Here is an 11,008-nt window from a genome sequence, read left to right as displayed (position 1 = left end):
ACTAAGATACAACCTAGCATGCACAATGTTATGAAAATGAGATGCCTCGAAATGCGTGCACATGAGCACGCAAACCGAGAAAATGCATGAATGCGATCTAAGATACAATCTAGTATGCACTATGCTGTGAAAATGAGATGCCTCGAAATGCGTGCACACGGGCGCGCAAACCGAGAAAATGACATACGCAATGTAAATGACATGGAAATGTGATATGGGCTTACACTAACATGAGAGAGCCTCAGCCACACTCACATAAGAGGCCGATGGATGAAAATGAAGTGCCTCGAAATGCGTGCACACGGGCACGCAAACCGAGGCAATGGCATACGCAATGCAATATGGCTAAAATGGCATATAGAATGCAACTTGGACTTACACTAACATGAGAGAGCCTCAGCCACACTCACATAAGAGGCCGATGGATGAAAATGAAGTGCCTCGAAACGCGTGCACACGGGCACGCAAACCGAGGCAATGGCATACGCAATGCAATAGCATGGAAAATGATATGCAAACATGCTAATGGAATTTCAGCACTGAAATGTGGGGGGAAAACAGCCCCGAAATGAGGCGAAAGTACACCCGATGCATGGAATCTCTCCCGAAATGCAAAATTAAGTACGTGAAATGACTTACAGCTATACAAAGCATGCATAATTGGTACATGGAATGAAAAGACAGAAGCAAGGAAGCCTTAAAATAAGCATTTTTACAGTTCAAAGCATGGCCAAACAGCTAACCGGAACAGGGCAAAACTAGCATGCAAAAATGGCCCTAAATGTGAGGTTATGAAGCAACTCACAGCTGCTGACCTCAAACAGGTTAGGGACCTTCAACAACATTGAAGAGGGGCCCAAAATAAGCCACTTTACAGAACTGCAAAAACCCCAAAAACAAATATAGATATGGCTAAGCTCTTATGCAAGAAATGGGCCAAAAGATGGCCAAAGCACAAAGTATACTAAATATCCATCAAACAGCCAAAGGCCCTTAATGAAACATGAAGAATGGGCCAAAATAAGACTATTTTCAGTTCTGTAAAATGACCAAAAATGAAAGCATAATGGGCTGCCAAAGCATGCAAAAATGGGGACCAAAGAGGGGATATAACATGAAGTGGCATATGGAGGTCCCGAACCATGAAAGGCCCTAAATGAAACATGAATAATGGGCCAAAAGAAGACTATTTTCAGTTCTGTAAAATGACCAAAAATGAAAGCATAATGGGTTTCCAAAACATGCAAAAATGGGACCCAAAAGAGAATATAAAGGCAAGTATATCATGGAGGTCCCAAACAGTGTTGAGCCCTTCTTCAATGTTGAAGAGGGGCTCAAAATAAGCCTATTTTTAGTTCTGTGAAATGCCCAAAAATGGAAGCATAATGGGCTTCCAAAGCATGCAAGAAAATAGCATTCAAGGAAGGTATTGAAGCAAGTGCAAGGTGGGGGGCTCAAACAGGGTTGAGCCCTTAAGAAAAAGTGAAAAAGAGCTCAAAAGAAGGCCACTTTCAGTTAGGGCCGGAGCTCAAAACAGTAAGCATATATGGTTAAGAAATGTTGCAAAAATAAGCTCCAAAAAGGGGGAAATGGCAACTCACCCTTGTAGACCAATCTTTGGTTGCTTCTTGGGCCAAGTTGCAGCACCTTTAGCCTCTGAGAAGCCCTCCTTGCTGCTGGAAATGGAGTGGTGGTGGTGGTGCTTGGTGGTGATGAAGGAATGGGGTAGAACTTAGGAGTTTTTGAGAAAATGAGAGAGATAGAGGGAGATTTGGATCCCTCTCCTTGAAGCAATTTTTTCTAACCCCTAATACAAGTGTTGGAGGCTAGTTATATGGACCAAGGAGAGGGAGTAAAGGTGGGGGAAAAGGAGGCAAGTTTTCCCCAAAAGGTGTCCCCCGGAATTAGATATTTCTGGGGGACAACAGCTATACAGCTGTAAAGTTCACATTGAGAGAAACATGACCGGCCACCTTTTGGAGTTGCAGGTGGCCGGCCGGCCACCCCCCCTAGCCGGCCGGCTAGGGGTCAAAAAGGTCAACTTGCTTTAGTGGCCGGCCACCACCAAAAGGTGGCCTCCCAGGTCCCCTCATCACAACCTTGTGGTTCGAATTTGGAAACTCTAAAACAGGAGAGAGAGCAAGCCATTTTTAAGAGGGGTTCGAAAGGGTCAAATGGAGTTTCTGGCCGGCCAAATAATATTAGGATCCTTCCATGTGTGTACAACACAAATATGTGGTTTGGAGTTGAAGAAAGTGGCCCTAAGGTGTTCAACATTGGCTCGGAAGTGCGAAAAACGGGTGTCGGAGGGCGAAAATGGAATATAACTGGTTGCCAAGATAATTGCTGGCCTCCCACCCTCCAGTGACCTTCCTGGTGATGAAACAGAGGCACCTAACGAAAACTGATGCAAAACGAATGCTCGGGGGCCAAAACACGCAGTTCGGGGTCCCGAAAATGGGCTGCCAAGCACCGAAAGTGGCGTTCGGCCACGAAGTGGGTTTCTCAGACCCCAGTGTCCCTTGAAAGGGAGAAAATAAGATGTATGCCAAAATTTAGAGCAAACGGAGATGGTTAAGCGGTCCCGAACCGAGGCACACGGCCAACGGTTCCGAAAAACCGGAAACCGGGCTCTGAAATGGGCAAAATGGCCTATGGCCACAAAATGTAGCCCACGGCCACTAAGAGATGGTCTACAGGACTGCTCCCTCCCCTCAGGAAAAGAAACAGAGAAAAACCGAGTCTGGTTCGCAAACCTAGGCAAGGCACAGAAGAGGGTTCGGGAGTCCGGAGGCGGGGCTCACGGCCGCGACTCTGAGGCTTCTGAATGAGCACAATATGCAACATCACCAAGTGCCCAATTGGTAACGTCTGAGTCTTAAGGTCGGTCAAAAATGGGGTGTCTACAATCACCCACGTGGACAACCCCAAAATTATGTCTCCATACATCCTTAATTTGTCTTTCCTAGTGTACATAAGCCTTGTTTGGGAAGTTGGCTATTTTAGTTAGTTATTTAGTTTTTTGGCTATTTTAGCTTGGCTAAAATAGTTGTATTTCGAAAGTTGGTTGATTTTTTTTTTTTTTTTTTGATATGATGGTTGTGAGAGAAAAAACAAAATGATTATGAATTGGCTGTAACATTTGGTCTTATTAGTTATTTTAACTTATTTTATTTGTTAATGAACTATTTTAGCCCAATCTTCCTCCTAAACAACCCCATAATCTTAAGAATAAAGATTGAGAGCATTAATTTTGAAACTCTAAAGAGAGCTCCAGTGATGTGGCAATGAGTGGGGTCCACATATGAGGTGATGTGTGCGCTTTGTTTTTGTTTGTTTTTTTTTCATGTTGTCACATCGTTAGAACTCTCTTTAAAGTTCTAAAATTAAAACTTTTTATCATTATTGTCATCTTAAACAATCAAGATAAATTTTGAAGTGTTGGGAAATGTCCCATGACCATTACGTTTGACTTTCCAATCAATCATTATTGCATGTCAAAAGAGGAATGAAACTATTCCAGCTATGAGTCTAACCAGCTATGTGGTCATTTTTGAGTTCCAGAATTTAACTTGGTTAGCAAACTAACTGATATTCTTTTGATTTCTTCATCTTCAATATTGAAAAATTCAAAATTTAAATGTTGATATTGCTTCTAAAATCAAGTCTTCAGAGGAAGAGCTACATGTTTGGATATCACTGCAAAGGAAAGGGCACTGATTTCTTTAGAAAAGGCTAGAAGAAGAGAGGCTAAAGGTGAGCTGTGGAAACTTTACAGAATGGTAGAGTGGACTTGGCACCAAAAATCCAGATTGAATTGGACTCTCAATGGGGATAAAAATACTAGATTTTTTCATGTTGTTGCAAGTCTAGGGAGAGTAGAAATCTGATCAATTCTATTTCAGTAAGTGGAGTGTCCTTTGAGGATCCTAGTACAGTTAGGCACCAAATTGTACTTCACTTTAAGTCTCAATTCATTGAAACATGGGTTAAGAGGCCTTCTTTGGCAGGGGTGTTCAATACCATTGAGTCAAATTATGTTTCTCAACATCTGATAGCTGAGTTCAGTGCAGCTGAGGTATTAGCAGCAATCAAAGATTGTAATAATAGCAAAGCTCCAGGCCCTGATGGGTTCAATCTACTGTGTTATCAGAAATTTTGGAAGGTTATGAAGCCGGACATAATGCAATTCTTTAAGGAGTTCCACTCCAACAGCAGGCTTACTTATGGCATTAATAGCTCATTCATCACCCTTATTTCCAAGTTCGATAATCCTATTGGTCTATCTGATTATAGACCTATTAGCCTCGAGGGATCTATTTATAAAATCTTGGCCAAAGTTTTGTCATTCAGATTGAAAGCAGTGCTTCCCTCAATCATTGGTGAAACTCAGACAGCATTCTTGGGAGGGAGAAATATTCTTGATGGGGTGTTTATTGCTAATGAAGTAGTGGATGGTTGGAAGAAGGCCAAAAAGCAAGGGTTGATTCTTAAATTAGATTTTGAGAAAGCTTTTGATTCTGTCAATTGGGAATTCTTATTTTCTTTGATGATCACTTTTGGCTTTGGGGATAAATGGATCTCTTGGATGAAGACTTGTGTCTCTACAGCAAGAATTTCCATTTTAGTGAATGGATCACCTACCGAGGAATTTTCATCCCAATGGGGTCTTAGGTAGGGCGATCCGCTCTCACCTTTCCTCTTTAACATAGTGGCCAAAGGCCTTAACATTCTTCTAGTCAGAGCCCTTAATCTTGGTATCCTTAAAGGGGTGTCTTTAATCTGTCATCTGATAAGGAAGGCTCTATTCATCATTACTTTGCTAGGAAATCAAGTCCAACCGCTTGGAACCTTCCCCACAGAAGAGAGCTTTATTCATAGGAATTGGCTGAAGAAGTGAGACTGAATGTTTTTTATCCTCAGCTTCCACTTTGTGTTTGGATTGTGATGACTATCAAGTCTGGAACTCTGATTCTATGTTTGGGTTTTCTGTTTCTACCCTCTATTCTCACAATTCATCTCTTCTTGGCCCTCAGCTTAAGGTATGCAAATGTGTTTGGAACTCTTTACTGCCCCCTAGAGTTTCTTTTTTTTTCTTGGCTGGCCTGGAAAAATAGGATCAAATGTTTAGATTTTCTGCTCAAGATTGGTATCCTGGACAACAATACTTCACCCCCTGTTACTTTTACAGCTCCGAGTTGGAGTCTGATTCTTATGTCCTGCTACATTGCCCCATTTCTTGGTTAATCTGGTCTGCAATTGTTTGGTCAATCTGGTCTGCAATTGTTGAGGAATGGGGATTATATTGGTGTATTCCTAAATCAGTTAATGGTCTGTTTTTTTGGTGGATGGGTGGAAAATTTCATAAGTTTGACAGATTAATTTGGAGAGCAATCCCTTTAATTGTCCTTTGGTCTATTTGGAAACTTAGAAATGAATGTGTGTTTTCTAATGCACAACCCATCTCTTCTGATCTTCCAGAATTCATCAAGTTCAAATTTGCAGTTTGGCTCAAAGCTTCCATTAAGGATTTCCCCTACACAGTTGATGATCTTGTCTTCAACTAGAGACAGATCAGGGTTGGAGCTTGGTGTTTTTCTTTTTGGGAGTCTTCAGCTCTCTGGGAGACTTCTGCTATCTGTTGGAAACTGCTATGCAGCTATCTGGATTGAAGTCTGTTTGTTCTATTGTAATCTGCCTTGTAATCTACTCTGGCTCTATTGAAGTCTGCCTCTCTGCCCTGGGTTTGTTTCTGAGTGTTTGATCTGCTTTTGTTGAAGTCTTGTACAGTGCATTGCAGTGTTTTGTTTGCTATTTTTGGTTTTGTTATGTAGTTCTTTGATTGTTCTTTGCTGCTGTTTTTTGTTTTCTTTTTCTCTCTTTTTGTTGGTTTCTCACCAACTAGGAGGTTTGAGCTCGGTTTGGCTCCTAACTCCTCTTTATTGATGTTTTCCATTATACTATGTACGCGCTTCATCAATAAAGTTTTGTTTGCCGATCAAAAAAAAAAAAAAAAAACTTGTAGATGAGAGCAATGAAACTATTCCAAACATATTTTGTCTTTGTTTTGTTTTGTGGCCTTTTTTATGTGGAAAAAGAAATTTTTTTTTTGTTGGATTTCCAATTTTTCACAATGGAAAATTTGTTAGAAAGACCGAAAGAGCTTGATTTGAATAAGGCGTTTGTTTACGAATTTTAAAAATTAATTTGACGCTTACTTTTGAAAATGCGGTCGAATGTGCGAAAATTTGGGCCAACCGGTCGTCCCAATGGTCGTCCGGCCGGTTGACCAGAACAATACAATTTTTTTTTTTTTGCTTTTATGTTAATTTTTATATTTCGATAAAAACATATTTTCCGAAATTTTTAAAATTTTTTATGAGCTTTAATAGAATTTTAAATTGTGTGTTTGATTATGAGTTGTAAGTTTTTGCATCAAATATCATATGTCACATCAAAAATTTCCCACTTAATGCAAAACTTGTTTCAAAACTTATTCACCAAACAAATTTTTCACACTCAAATCATAATTTCAAAACTCAAAAACTCAAAATACAACTCTATTCTCGAATCACATTTGGAAAACTCTACCAAATGCAATCTTTTCTTCTGCTCTATATTTGAATTTCAGTTGTCATTTTCAACTCACGTTTCAAATGAAAGGTGCAGAGGATAAGTTGAATTTAGTAGAGCCTTCTTTTCTTGTTTACGGCAAATAATGCATCCAAATAATGACAAGAGACAAATTTGTACAAAATTCAATCTCTAATTTGAATGAAATGATAAGGTCAATATCATATTCTTTTGCATTTTTCTAAATTTAGAGTTTTTTCATGTGTCTATGACTTTTATTAAGTTGAAAGCTATAAAAATAAACTAGTGGGAGAAAAGTTTGTAACTTGCTGAGAACGACACCAGGAAGTTTTTACTGTGGAAACATCAAATTTAAATTGGATCCACATATTTGCTTTGAAGCAAATCTGCTGTTGTTTTTTTTTTTAATTTTTTTTTTGAAAAAAACTTGTTTGTAACTAAGTTGTTATGATTTTTTAAGTAATTAAATGTTGTTAGTTTCCTTGCAACTAAGGTGTTATGAATTCTTAAGAAAATTAATTTTTTCATCAGATATAAATTTTATGATATTTTTAAAAAGAAAGAGTCGTTACTGCAAGCAATTAATTATAGCCTTGTCCATTTTCTCAAAAATTGCTTAACACATTTTCCAATCTCAAGACAATTTTACTCCATCTTATAGATAGTTTGGCTCCTTTAATGACATGGCTCCTTATGTGTTATTGTACTTATTTGATATATTTTTTTCTTATATTGGTTGAACTTTTTTTCATCACTAAATGTCCGCTTTCATGTAATTTTCATTATATTTACAATTTATCATATATTGGTTGATAAATGAAAAATTAAAATAAAAAAATATACTTATGGGAATTTGAAAACTGTACTTGAGATTGACATATTGCCAAAGAAATGCACTTAATTAATTGCAGTGAATTTGTGACTTTTAGTCATGAATTTTTTTCTTCTTCATCATGGATATCATAAAACTAGGGTTTTAATTTTACTAATTATTATTTAAATTTTATAAAATTAGAGAAACAATTTACATTGAGTTGGGTTTTTTTTTTTTTTGAAGGACCTATTAGATAAAAATTCTTGAGCCGCCACTAACAACCTTAAATGTGTAATGAAAGAGCTTCAATACAATTATATAATCTTTTATATTACTTTATAAAGCAAACTTTAAGTGTCGATGTTATGAAAATTTTATATCTAAAAATGTCCTCTAAGTGCAATTATTAAATTTAAGGAGTACTTACGTGTAAATCTTAATAAGTGAACTTATTATTTAATAAGTCTTATGAAAAAAATTTATCATGAAAAAACGTCACTAATTGTAAATTTTAAAGACAATTTATAAAAATTATGATAAAAAAATATTACTAATTATCAATTTTTAGCGACATATATAAAAAATTGTCATAAAAAAATTATTTTTAATAACAATTTTATCAAAACTTATTTTCAATATGACTTAATAAAATTTAAGTCGAACTATTAGAATCTATAGATAATTTTTACGCTCAAAATTATGTACGGATCTTTGCCTCCCACGGTTAAAAGTCTGTCGGTTCTCAAAAAAATTAAATAAAAAAAATAATTCAAGTCTGTCTCAGTTGTCCTTCTGAATCTGGGCTACGTGTAACACTGTAAAAACTCCTACGACAAATGTGGCAAAAGTTTGCCTAGTCAAAACTCAAATATGATGATGTCCAACAAAATAATAGTCAAAATTGCCAAATAAAGAAATACTTGACCAACATTAAATATGCAATGTAGAAAATCTCTTCCTTGCACGTCATAACCACACACAAAAATCATATAAAAATACACAAAATAACATCAATTATATCTAAAATTCGATCACAGATAAAAACATTTAATATAAGATGAGACCCACATATTCAATAAGTCTCATATTATCTAAGAAGATTGTATTCAGCTTTATAATTAAAATTATGTGCTCTAAATTTTTTTTCAAATGAAACACACATGCAAGAGAAGGAGATGAGTAAATATTAAATGAAACGATAATAACATCTAATAAATTTTTTTGATTTGTGATAGAGATTACAATATTGTTGGTTTAATAGAAAACAAGAATTGTTCACTTAATCTATTTACATCTTTTTATTGACTTATAACATACTTAAATGGTGACACAATAACACTCCATAGGGAAATATATGTATGTGTTATGGGAGAAGACCTATTTGTTGGGACAGTGAATGGAATATTTTGACTTTGCTAATTTCTATAAATTATTTTAGTAGATGAGAACTGAATTTCAAACCTAGTTTATGCATTCCAAAACGATTTATAGACACTAACTGTCGAAGATCATGGTTGATATCTTCAATTATGACAATCCATAAAACAATATGGTTAAGCACCCCTTAACTAATGGCCTTTTATTTTAGACATGTCAAAAGATATTAATTTTTCCCCCTCTTATCAGATGAGTCCAACCCTCATGGGATCCATTCGAGTCATAGAAATCATTCTTTTAAAAATTGAAATAAAATTATGCATATATATGTAACTATAATATATAAGGATTTTAGGGTTAATTTTTTTTTTTATAATTCTTAAAAATAAAAGCTTTGTTACAAAAAATATTTGGGAACTATTTCTTTTCGTCTTGAGGATTGTTGCTAAAAGATCGTCTTAAAAAGTCAAAAAAATAAAACTTTTAACGACAAATTTTAAAAATGTCAGGAATTTGGTGCAAAGTTTTTTGGGCAAACTGGATTTTGTCCCTTGTGTTATTTTGGTTCTTTCACTTTCAATTAGCATAATTTTGATCCTTACTTTTAAATTTTGTGTCAATTTGGTCCGATTAATAATATTCTTAGTGTTTTTTACTGAAATAATCACTGAATTTATTAAGGTTAACTCACAGAGGTTAGTAAATTTATTAAATCATGACACATGTCACTTGTATGCATATTTTTTATAAAAATAAAAAATAAAAAAATGCTAAGAGTTGTAATCAATTGGACCAAATTAAAACAAATCATAAATTTAAGTTCAAAATCAAGCCAATTGAAATTACAGAGAGCAAAATGACAAGAACCAAAGTACAAGGACTACTGTTGCAATTTGTCCATTTTTTTTTTTTTTTTATAGTTTTTGAGACAAAAATTTTGGTTCTAAAATCATAGTAATTCATCAATAAATATCCATTTTCGTGGCTAAAATTATAAAAGTGACACTTTCGGCAACTAAACTATTTAGTTCCTAATTTTTTGTTTGTAAAATCTTAATTTATTGTAGTGTATATAAAATAATATGGTTAACACCCCTTAACTAATGACATTTTAATGAGTCCAACCCTGATGGTATGGATTCGAGTAAGAAAAGCCTTTCTTTTAAAAATTGAGATGAAATTGCATATTTCTTATTGTTTTTAAACGTGAGTTCAACAATAAGGAGTTCATAGTTTCTTAACTATTTTAAGTTCAGGATGCTCAAGTTCAGTACCCCCCAAAAAATAAAAAAATAAAAAAGAAGAAGAAAAGAGGAATAGCAATATAGTTAACCCTACTTGAAACAATAATTCTAGGAACTATGAAAAATTATCTATAATTGTATCATGAAAGTGCATAGGGAGTAGATTTAAAATTAGTGTATTGTGAGCTATAAATAGAATAAATCTTATTCACATGTTTAAATTTTGAATATTTTTTTCTGGATATGTAGCACAACTATTCATAAAATAATGAATTTTTTTAATTCAAACATGTGACAAATATGAAATATTCTTTTAATGATTTCAACCTTAAGTAGGCCAATTCTTAAGCATGGGTAATATTCAATAGTTTTGGAGTATGTGGTGTTCGAAATGAATCACGTAATGAACGAATACAAAAGTTAAGAGATAAAGAATGACCATAGATTTTAAAAAAAAAAGAAAAGAAAAAAAAAGGAAGATAAATAATGACTTATTTAATGTGTTGGATTTTTTTATTAGCCGAGAAATATCACGTAAATAATATCACATAATACTCTCAAGTATCTAATTGCCTAAGCCTTCGTTTGGGATGTGGGTTGACTTTTTGATTTTTTGATTATTTTAGCTTGGGACTAAAAAGTCTCGTTTGTGATAGGTTTTTTAATTTTTTTGACTTTTGTAAGAGAAAAAATGAAATGATTATGATTTGAATGTAATATTTTATCTTATTAACTAAAAAAATTTATTTTGTCTTTTTATAACTAAAATAGTCCAAACCTAACCCAACCCAAGCCTTCATACCAAACATAACCTAAAACATTCAGTTTGGATTGGAGATCTATTGAAGAAAAGAATCCAAGAACAACCTCATGTTAACCAAAATAAGCCTACTTCAAATTCCCGTATAACTTTTGAATTTAAAAATAAAAATAAAATTAGTATATAATTTTTCCATGTGATGAATGGCGATGTGGGGCT

The sequence above is a fragment of the Camellia sinensis genome, chromosome 13 (assembly GCF_055761805.1).
Source record: "Camellia sinensis isolate YWXY chromosome 13, ASM5576180v1, whole genome shotgun sequence".
Lineage (NCBI taxonomy): Eukaryota > Viridiplantae > Streptophyta > Magnoliopsida > Ericales > Theaceae > Camellia > Camellia sinensis.
The sequence above is the reverse complement of the archived record's forward strand: the minus strand, read 5'-3'. Positions refer to the sequence as shown.